This window comes from Pteropus medius, unplaced genomic scaffold (assembly GCF_902729225.1).
Source record: "Pteropus medius unplaced genomic scaffold, Ma_sr-lr_union100, whole genome shotgun sequence".
Classification (NCBI taxonomy): domain Eukaryota; kingdom Metazoa; phylum Chordata; class Mammalia; order Chiroptera; family Pteropodidae; genus Pteropus; species Pteropus medius.
In genome coordinates, this window is record NW_024349803.1 from 14794338 (window position 1) to 14806396 (window position 12059).

Here is a 12059-nt window from a genome sequence, read left to right on the forward strand (position 1 = left end):
TCTCTCTCTCTCCCTCCCTCTCTCTCCAATCTCTTCTCCATCATCAATATTTTGAAAATTCACACCGATGTGTCTTGTTTGCCTCTTTTTTCATCCATTGCGCTGGGCATTCAGTTTAGCACTTTCATCTGGACATTATTTTTCTCCGTTTGGGGGAGTTTTATCGTACTACTTCTTTGATAATCTCTTCTTCTCCATTCTCTCTGCTCTATTTCTAGAACTTCTTGTTGGCTGCTGTACCTTCAGGGTTGATCCTCGAATTGCCTTGTCATTTCTGTCTCATCTTCCTTATCTTTATGTTTTTACGGTCCATCCTAATATAGTCCCCATCTTTATCTTTCAAACAGTCCATTAGAGCCTTCGCTTCATCTGTCATGTTTCAAATGCCCAACAGAGTGTGCCATGCACTTTAAATGTTCCATTCCACAGTGTCTTTTCATGCTTAATTAATACAGTTTCTTCACATTTCCGTGAGAAGTTTAATGATTGTGGGGTTTGTTTTTTATCTTTTCTTCTGCTGTTTGCCTTGTCTTAGGTTTCCCTGAGTTCCTTTTTCTGACTGTTTTTTTTTTGTTATTGCTGCTGTTGTTATCTCTCCCGCTATCATGCATATTCGTGGCTTTGCTCAGTCTTGGCTGTTGGTTCATATTTAAGATTTATTACTCAGCCTGGAGCGGAAGTCTTCAGTCACCACCAGGCACCAATTGAATCAACCAAACCAGACTCCTCAAGTCCAGACTGTTTCTAGGAGAACTTCACAACATCTGTGATCTGTCATCTCCTGTGAGGAAGCCGTGAAAGGCTTTGGTCATAAGAAACTGACTCTAGATGTGGGGCCGCCCCTCTCCTTCAGACAAGGCTACCTCCCCAAATATTCCTTTATCACCCCCAATCAAGTCCATGTCATAACTCAGAGAACAGATACGATCACTATTAGCCAGGTTTCCTTGACTTTCTCAACATCCTGGGGTACTTTTCCTCTCTAACTAGACATCCTGATTCACTCTGATTTTTTTTAATTAAGATCAATTGTTTATGTCCAAACCCAAACGAATTAGTAAAATAAGTGAGGGCATGCTTCTGCAAAGACAAAACAATGAAACAAAATCAGAAGAATTTCAGGAACATGGACCAGGATGCGGGGCAGAACAATGAGGCTGACTCTCCCAGGAAGGTGACATTTGGTCGACAGGGTCACGTCCTGACCCTCAGACATCCCAGCTGGAGGGCCCTGAGAGAAAACAGTGCAACGCATCGTTTTGATAAAAACGGTACCAGCTACTGTATGCTGGGTCATTTTGCAAGAGAAGTAAGTAAACTGAAAAAGAAACCTTAAATATTAATAGTCAAAAAATAGACAGAGATATTAAATTCTTTTTAAAATCTGAAAAATTTTTCAGAAGATTCTTCTGAACAATATTCCCATTTTTAACAAGAAACAATTAAATTACAGTATATCATTGCAGGGAGACTTACTTTCCGTCATACACCCTTTTGCAAGACTTCCATGTGGGCGGCAGGGGTGTCTGTTCATTTTAATTGGCTGCCAGAAGCCTCACCACTGAGCCGGTGCTGAGGGTCTAGGAGCTATGGGGCTGCGCAAGCTGGGATGCCCAGGTATCAGAAGGTAGAACTAGCTCAGCTGAGAAGCATCAGGGGCAGGATGAGCAGGACAGGTCAGTCCCGGAGGATACAGCCCCAGTGCAACGTCACAGCATGGAACATCCTCTGTAGGGTTCCCTCTGCCAGGGCGAACCTCACTGGGATGCAGTGAATGCTCCTGTGGCTGCGGTGGCTCATGCTATGGGAATGACTTCTGATTTCTTTGCAAGGGCAGGTGTGGGGGAGTAGAAATCACAGGGGCGGCAGGCATTTGCCCCCCCCACCCCCCCGCATACACTGGTACGTCCTCCGGCCCGCCTCCAGCCCTTATGCCAGGTGCTTGTGCAGGTGAAGCAGGTGTGGCAGTTTTCCCAGGAGCACCAACAATGATGGTCCCCTTTGTATAAGGCACGTCCAGATCTGCTCTTTGTGCCCCCTCGGTCCACCTGCCAAACCCAGGGGAGCTGAGGGAGCCCTCGCAGAGGCAGGTGTCCTGGTGTCCTGAATGAAAGCACATCTGCCACATCTCTGCAGTGGTTGCTGTGAGTCTGCACAGGCAGGATGCGCCTTTGTGGGCTTCCTGGAGCAGCCCGCATTCGTCCTCCAGGGGCTTCACTGCCTGTGCAGCTTGACCTTGGAGCCCAGCTTTTCCTCCTGGTGCTGTGGCATCTCTGCAGACACTGGGAAGGTCAGTCCTGCCTGCACAGTCCAGGGCAGAGTGCCCCTCATCTCCGCTACCAAGACCAAAGGAGCAGCAGCTGTGTTGTCATTGGCCGGGCCATGTCTGTCGCTGAATCCTGCAACAAACAACATGGGATTGTCAAGTCCTCTAAAGACCTCAGCAGGTAGAAGGTCTCTGGACACAAAATTTAATTTCGATCTTTTACTTAAAAAAAAAAAAAAGAAAAATTAACAGAAAAAAAAAATCTAATAGAAGAATACGAGTAAATTATATATACTCAGAGTTCACCCAAACAAACGGCCGATAAAATATAACAAGACACTAAACGTGATTGTCAATGTTTGGATATGGTTACATCATTCTCCCTTTGTTATTGAGAATGAAAGGTGGAAAATTAAAAATTTCTCCAGATCTCATATTTTCACTGATTTTTCTAAAACCAACAAATGCCTTTCCTTTGGCCCATCATAGTTTTTTCCTGAAGAGCAAGGTAGGTTTACACTTTCAAAATAAAAACAACTCAAAGAAAGAAGGGCAAAAATATATTCACTTTTTTGGTGTTATTGCCTGTCTTCTCTGATTCCCATTATCCATGGTCTGATTTATTTTGGTATCGTGTTCATGCTAATAATATCTGCGCTGTCAGTATAATTACCGATGTCATCTTAACTGTGATAGTTTAAGAGCTTGACATTTCTATATTTAAAAATGACATAATACCTCACAATTAAAACTAAACTTTTCAAAGTTAAAAGTTTAGGCTAGCAGGCTACACATCACATCTTCTGACTGCTCCGGAATGATTTTGAAATTACATTATTAAAAGGAATGCATTTAGCTCTTCTCTAAAAAGAACAATAGGAGAAAGAGGAATTTAAAAAGTGAAAAAACACAAGAAGGCCTTGAGAATGAAATGTGGTTCATCTGCTTCCGAATTGTGTCTCCTTCATGTCATCAGCTGGACTTTAAGGCGGCACCCTAAAGATATGGGACTTCTACCCGCATCGACATATAATATAACCAGCATCCCTGATTATATCCAAACCCATCTGAGCTATTTTAAGACCTTTGTAGGTCTCAACCATTCTTACTTTAGAAATCCTTACCTACAGTCTTATCATATCCTTTAAAATACACAAATATCATACATATTTATTGATATGTACATCGTCCTAGGCATTGTTCTACATACATTAGTGAACAAAACTAAGATCCCTACTTTGTGGAGCCTTTATCCAATATAATTTATATACAACTGACGAAGAGTCAGGTTGAGTATTCATCTGGCTCGTTACATTAAGTAGACACTTGTTTTAGTCAGGTTAGGCTAGACTATGCTGAGGTAACAAACGATCTCCCCGATCTCAGTGGCTTAACATAACACAAGTTTACTTTTGACTCATTGCATGTTCAGTGTAGGTTAGAGACTCTGTGCTCCATATAGTTTCTTAGGAATCCAGACTTCAGAAGGCATCGCCATCTTCAGAAGGCATAGCCAGCCCAGTGAAAACATACAACGTCTTTAGTCTCCATCACCAAGAAGGAGTAAGCTGGAGAGTCACGTACTGGCTCTAAAATGCTCCATACTAGAAGGGACAAAGGCCACGTCTAGTCATACCCAATGGCCAGAACCAACCAGAAGGCCCTGCTGAACTGCAGGGGAACTAGGAAATGTTGGGAAGCCTGGGACTATTCATGAGCAGTGAGTGTCCCTGCTTATAAATAAACAAATAAGCAAAACTTATTTAATATTCACTGATCAAATTTTGCAGTTTTTCTTTTATATTTTTGAGCCAATAAATGCTTTCTTCAAGCTACAAATATTGACATGAAAAGCATTGTTCCGTAATTATAATAGTTACATTTACCGATAGCTCCATCTATGCCAAGCACTTTACAGGAGCTTTAATACATGCTCATAAATGTGCGACCATTCACATCGATACTGTGACGTGGTAGGTTTGATTCCTGTCCCTATTCTACCGCTGAGAAAACGGAGGCACAGAAAGGATGGGTCGCACAGCTAGTAAATGGCAAAGCCTGAATTGGTACCATGTGGACCTGCGGTATTTATCTTTTCTGCCTGTACCAACACTTATGGTAACAGTAATGAAAGACGAGAGAAAAGAAAAGGGAAAAGCAAGCCTCCTCCAGCCCAAGTCAAGACCAGTAGCGAGCAGTTCTCATTTTCTTTTGGGTGTGTTCCTATCCAGCACAGTGCTCTAAAGAGATGAGAGAGAAAGAGGATTAGCTCTCATCCTTCAAAGGCTTGATATTTCAATACCTGATACCATCTGCATTCTGATCCAACGGGATAAAACACTTATTCAACCAGTGCTGTTCGATAGAGCTCTTCTTGTTTCCAAATGAATGGCTAATGTGACTAAGGGATGGAAGTTATTAAACACACAAACGAAGTTCGCCAAGGCCATGCGTTTCATGGCTGTGTCCAAAACAAACAAAAGTGAGGTCAACTCACAGGAGATGGTGCCGTACCCCAAACTTGGCAAAGCGAGATCCGGAGAACATCCGTGACTCAGCACACCCATTCACAGCGCACGCCGTTTATTCTTGCGTGTGTATTCAGTGTGTCACCACGGAGGGCAGACAAGACTCAGCCACATGCAGGCGTGCACGAGCCTGCACACACTTGTGACCTAAAGTAAGAAGCCACATTCAAGAACCCAGACTGTGCCACTCCAGTTATAGAAAGTTCAAGAACAGGCAAAACTTATTTATGGCAACAGACGTCATTAAAGAGGTTACCCTTGGGAGGAGATATGAGGGAACATTCTGGAGCGATGGAAATGTTCTGTATCTTGAACTAGGTGGTTACACATTAAAATTTCATCAAACTAAGCACTTAAGATGTGTGCATTTTACTGTATATGAAATGTACCTCAATAAACTTACTTTGCTCTCCTTCTTCACTAGAAATCACTAATCAGGTAATATGTGATTCCACCATCAGGGGCCAGACAAATCAGGAGTCGCTTTCACACACATTAGCTGGGTGATCTGGGCTAAATCACTTAATTTCCCTAAGCCCCAACTACCACATCGGTAAAAAGGAGCCGATCATTGTGCTTACCTATGCCCCCCTTAGCCCTAGACGTAAAAACAAAACAAAACAAAACAAAATGACAACAAAAAAAACTATGCTATTGTAGGGTTAACTCAAAACATAGCCCCTCCACATACTCAGAAGATGGACAGCTGCCCGGCCAGCAGCCTTCAGCAGTGCCTACTCCCCTAGGACGTTTCCTGCTGCTCCCAAGGACATTATCTGCTCCTGGAACCAAACAGCACATCTTGCTCCCATCCGTTGGAGAAGGCGGCTGCTCCCGCTATGAGGTGACCCTTCCCTCTGCTCGTAGGCGTAAAAAAAAACAAACCAAAACAAAACAAAAAAACCTCTGCTTGCTCTTAGTCAGCAGCAGAGCTTCTTCCTGCAGTTCTGACTGGCCGCTGCCCAGGCTCCGCTGCCTTGTGGGTAATGAATGGCATTTCTCACCCCTCTGGTCCTCCTGGTGGTTCTTCTAGAATATCCAAACCCAGGTGCAAGTTCCAGGCCTGGGGCTCCTGTGTTACAGTTATATTCATGAATTTGTGTGTGTGTGTGTGTGTGTGTAATAATCTCGATGGCCCATCAGTACTGGGAACAGAATCAATACCACCCAACAAATGATTCCCCGTTCCTAAAGTCAAGAAGAACTTAACATTTAAACAATCTCAGAGGAGGGACCCAAAGAGGCGCCCTGAAACTCTAAGCCCGGAAGTGGATCCCTTAGAAGTTATAGAGACAAAAAGACAAGAAGAGGGGATTGAGGGGGGCCCAGCCAGGCCCAGGCCGCTGCATCTGGCTGCATACCTTGCACATTGTACAGCTCCGGGGTCCACATGAATGGTGCCCCCTGCAGCTGTGCCGTGCAGGGTCACTGGGAGAAGCACCATCAGAAGACTGAGGTTTCAACAGCTCTATGTCTCCTTCTTCAGGAGGAGATCCTCTCGGGTCACTTTGGCTGCATCGGCCCTTTGCCTGGTGACTTCCCAAAGGAGCAAACCCCTTGCCACACCGGGACTTTGTCCTGTCCCTATCTGAGCGCCCTGCTCCAGTCAAGTCCACCAGGTAATATCCCAGGAAAACTTACACCTAGCGTTGCCCATGGACACCTGCAGTGGCGGAGGTGTGAGACTCAGCAATTGTAGTTAGGGAGCTGAGGACTGCTGAGCTGAGTCACCCCCACCATGACACCCCCCACCATGTATATGCTAAGAGTAATAATTATATTAATAACGATCCAACCTCTAACTGGGGCTTATTTGGGGGTTTGATACGTACAGCAAAATACTATGAGGGTGTCCAGAAACAGCAGAAACACAGGACCCAGGACTTGTACCAGAACGCATCAGTACCTGCAACCCTAAAATTTGTAAAGCCTCAGAAAAACTAAATCCTTTATGCAAACTTTTGCACACTTCCCTACCACCTCCCTACCCAGGGAAGTATAAGCTGAAAGAGATATTTAAAAATGGTGAACCAAAGTTAACAAACAAAATAAAACTATTTTCTCTGCAAGGGCAATACTGAGTTTTATTGTCTCACCCCAATGTTACAGCAAAGGGGGCTCATACAGGGTCTACAGCATTCTTGAGGGGACACTCAGTTCTTGGGGACCGCAAGGGTGTCGGAAGCCAGGCCTCGAGGGTCTGGGAGGAGGAAGGATGCTTTCTACTTTTATTAAAATCTAAAATCTGTTCTCTTCCTTACAGAAGCATGTCACTGTTAGAAAGAGAGAAAATACGGACTACTTCACCATAAGGAGTGAATTTAACGGGGTGGCTCATCCATTTCTCTCACTCTCTTATTTTTCCTTCTCTTTTTTATTCTTTTATTAAAACTCTTAGTAGATTTGCTATGGAAGTTGATTGGTCAAGCAATTTTTTTAAAATTGCCCAAAAAAGATCAGTCAAATTTTTATGAACATTTGAATGGATGCTAGATTTACCCTGGGAAAGCTAGACTTGTGGCTTCTCTGAAATATCTGAATGCAAGGGAATTGGGGCTAATGGTGAAAGTTCTTACTTCACGAGTTCTGCTTTCGTACTTCTCAAAGCGTGTGTTATTGTGTGTGTGTGTGTGTGTGTGTGTGTGTTTTATGGTTACTATTATTTGGGAAATAGTTCATAAAATTCAGTGAGACTACACCTCTCAGTGGGCTGTTCACAGCAATCATTAAAACACCTTTCAGTTCTCTTGAGAAATTCATTTATCAAACGATAAACCACCTTTCAAATGTAATAATAACACTGAGGCCACCGTTCTGAGCCTTTTTTTATGAGTCAGGCCTTTACAACGTTTGGTTATTTAATCCTCAAAAAAAAAAAAAAAAACTCAATGAGTTGTATATAATCCTCAAAAACATTATTTTTAAAATAAACGCTATGAGTTATATAGAATCCTCTGAAAAACTGTTCTCGTAAAAAGGGTAATTTACAAGGAATTTGTAAAAAAAATAAAAAAGGAAATAATTTAATCAAGGTCATATTTCAGGTAAGGAATGCAACATTAAATCGCGGGCAGACAGATTGTCCTCGGAACACAGCTTTAACTGCGACCTCCCCACATTAGCTAGACGGGTTCACCTGCTCCATCATGCGGTCAGTCACGACAATTTTTATCTGAGGCTCTGACAATTGGTGACTGGACATTTAGGCAGGGATTCGGCTCCGTTCAACTCGATAAACATGTCCTGAGCTATGGCCTGAGGCTAAGGGCTCTCAAGGTGTTTGCAGTCTAATGAAGAGAAAAGAATACATCGGTCACCACAACATTAGGTAAAATCAGATGACAGAAGAGAACAAAAAGCAGAGAGTCTGTCAACATGGCAGACTGAGCAGACGTGGGCAGGTCTCTTCTCTAGATAAGTTCATAGAAATGCTACATAATGATACAAACAAATGTTAAATACATAGATGAAGTCAAAATAAGTAAGGGAATGATGCCATAAGCAAAGAGAGAATTTGAGGCCAGAAGGATCAGTATAAGCTAAAAACCACCCTAGCCCAAGGGAATTTGAGACCTAAAGATAGACCTCAGAGGTTGGAGATGGAATTCCAGAAGATGTGATGGCAAGGCAGCTGGGTGAGCCCTCTGCACAAAGCCCAGATCCTCTAAGAACTGCCACGTACTTAACAAAGGCACTTGAAAAATTACATCTACTGGCCGAAGAAAGCAGCGAAGACACTTATTTCTAAGATGTTGAACCCACTGTCCAATCTTAACATCTCTAAATATAGGGCAACCCATCATTGTACACCTCATGACATGGTATAATAAGTAGTTAGTGCACATAACCACCTATGAAGCATTCTCACCAAAAATAATTGAACCTGAATCCAATCAAGCTTCTACATCTGTCAGTTCACAGGTAAATGACGTTATAAGAAAGTAATTAACCAAATCCATAATGTGGGAAAATCCTGACCAGTGGCCCAGTTTGTCCAGTAAATCAATGACATGTGAGAGGAAAATAAAAAAAAAGACTTCTTTTTAACGTTGTAGCAGAGAAACCTGATGAATGCTACTTCAACCATTCGATCAAGGTCAACGTCGTCATTGGCAAATCACGTAGTATGGACCCTTGATATGATGTGATGAAAATGGCACTTCACCTTTGTGTTCTTTATCCCCCAAACCTATAAGCTCTGTCCAACCATAAAAAAAACACATTAGACAAATCCAAATTAAAGACCATTCTACATGATACTTAACCAATGTTTCTCAAACTTACCCAAGTTACCAAAAATAAGGAGAATCTAAGAAACTATCACAGTCTAAAGAAGCCTGAAGAGACCCAATGGGATCCAGGAACAGAAAAAGGATGTTAGGTAAAAATTAAGTAAATCTGAATAAATATGGACTTGAATTAATAAATTAATAATGTATCAATATTAATTTGTTAGTTGTGATAAATGTGCCATAATAATGTTAACAATAGAGAAAACTAGTACAATTTAAATGGAAACTCTTTGTGGTATTCTGGCAACTAAAACTATTCTACAGTAAAAAGTTTACTAAAAAAAAATAAACGATAACTTCTGAGGAAGTGAAAAACACAAATGTAAAGTTGAAGTAATAGCTAGCTATATTGACTCTGGTTAAGTTAAATCAAAATCACTGGGTGTGAATATATGAGGCATAGTTTTTTTCTGTTGTTTTTTTTTTTTTTTAATATTTTATTTTATTAGTTTCAGGTAGGAGGCATAGTTATTTTTTTAAATGTCTGAGAAAGGGAGCGACAGGAACAGAGAGACACAGAAGGACACACACACAGAGACCCATACATAGGTGTTGTAAACTGAATTGTGTCCCCCCCAGATGGAAGCTCTAACCCTCCCCGTAATTGTGTTTGGAGATGAGGCTTTCAGGGAGACAACTTAGGTTAAATGAGGTCAAAGGTAATCATTCTGCTCAAAACAATTAGACAAAGAACAATGAAAACTTAAACACTAGAAAGAAGGAAATAAAAGTAAGAACACCATGAGCTGCAGCTGCACACAAAGGCACACAGTGGAGAGGGCTGTTAATAAATCGACAATAAAATGGTAGCTGACAGACAAGAAAACTATGAAAAGAATGCAGGATCCAATCAGGCAGAAATAAAAAAAAAAAAAAGAGAAAATGAAGCCAGTCAAGTGGAGAAGGAAATTAAGTATGTTCCGGCTAGGAGAGCAGATTTTCATTCTCCTAAATCAGGATAAAAATAGGAAGAGATTATGATTGAAGTTGGTTCCCCGGGGAAGGCGTGAGGCATTTATTAAACCTTAGCCAACCTGGAAGGCTGGGCCTGGGCCTGGCTCTGGGCTGGGCCTGCCCAAGGCGGCCTGGTCCCTGGCATAGAGAGCACCCAATTGTAAGAAAGGGTTAAACAAGTGACTCAGGTAGACCTGGCTCAGAATAGAAGTTCTCAGGGCCCCAAAGAGCTTTTATTTCATGGGTTTTAGCTACCAATAATTAATGCATTCGAATTTAAAACTAGAAATTAAAAATACTTTAGGTATTTAAAAATAACCAGAATAAACGCAATACGTTGTTTACAAAAAAAAAAAAAAATGCAGAATGAGAACAATCCAAATGTCCACAAATACTGAAAAGTCTAAGTGAACTGCAGTTTATCTATACGATAGAATATGATACAGCTTATTTTTGGCTAAATCTATAGATTACGATGTGGATAAATCTCTGGGGAATAAAACCTTTTGAATGAAAAAGGCAAGTGGTGAAAGAATAGAATATACAAAACCATTTTGTACACTTTTTAAGGCAAAAAAAAATTAATTGGTAGAAGTGGATCTTTGAATGTCAGGCTGAATTTGGACTCACTTCAGTAGGCAGTAAGAGCTCATTGTTGGATGAGTGGGCCATCAAAAGATTTGAGCAGGAAACCCAGACCTCTGCTATAGAAATCAGTCTAGCAGATTCTGAACCTGGAGTCCACACTCAAAATTCAGGAGGCTTATGTCTTTGCATGGGGGGAAAATTACATTTTTTTCAGGAAATGGAACGTTTCCTTCGATTATGAGTGTGATCAACAAAGCTCAATGGTATTGGCAGGACCTGTGACTGTCATCAATAAAAAAAATCACATGTATGTCATATCACATTACAGTTATGGTAGATGTCTTTAAATATCCTTTATATTCATCACAGCATTAGATCTGCTGCTGGATCTCGTTACTTAATGAGTTAATAAAGAAGCACGCATATATTACATTACAAATTTGGTTTTTAAAACATTTTGCAAATGCATTTCAGTATAAAGTTTTCCTTTGTAAGTCTATGTTTCATTTTATACATTTAAAAAGTTATTCTGAGAATGTCCATCAACTTCGCCAAACTGCCAAAGAGGTCCGAGCACAAAAAGTGAAAACTAAGTAAGATGGTAAGAGGGGAAGGTGGCAGCAGGTCCCTGGAGGCTGCTGCAGCCATCTGAGCTGGTAATAACATGGCCCACCAGGATGAGGGGTGAGGATCAATCCCCTGAGTGTCTGACTCCTTTCCTGCTCAGCCCCAGCACCTAACACTGTGCCTGAAACATAGAAGCCACCAAGTCAAATTTGTTTAATGAATGAAAAACAGAACTGACACAGGCGATTGTGATGTGGAATATACTGGGTTGGTACAGTGAATGGGCTTATGAAGCTAGAAAGAACAAAGGGTCAAAGGGGATGGGAGCTGTTGCATCCACACCCAGCTGCGTTCTAGTGACGCCTGGCACTAGAGCGGGGGGCAGGAGGATGGAGACTTGCAGGGAGCCCACTGCAGGTAAAGGGTTCCTTCATCTTCCGAGTCTCCAGATGGCCTGAATCGCCCTTTGGACTTGGTTTTCAATTTCACTTATCTTGTTCCAAATTTGCTTCTTCTCTTTTATACGTGGGACTCTTGAGCCATTGTTGCAAAGCATATTTGTCAGTCTTCCTGAATGACTTCCACAAAAGCCAGTTGGAACATGGCTTTCCCCAGCTCAGAACTCTTATTGCAGGGGACATCTTAGCCTATATGAAACCATGCAGGCAGGACCTAGATCTGCGGCCAGAATTATAAAATTAAAGGAAAGACCATTCATAATGGTTAATTTAATGTGTCATCTTGACTGGATCATAGAATGCCCAGATATCTGATTACATAGATGTGGCAGAGTAGGGGGAACTCACTCTGCCTGAGTGTCTCCGAGCTGGGACATCGGTCTTCTCCTGTCTGCAGATTTGGACT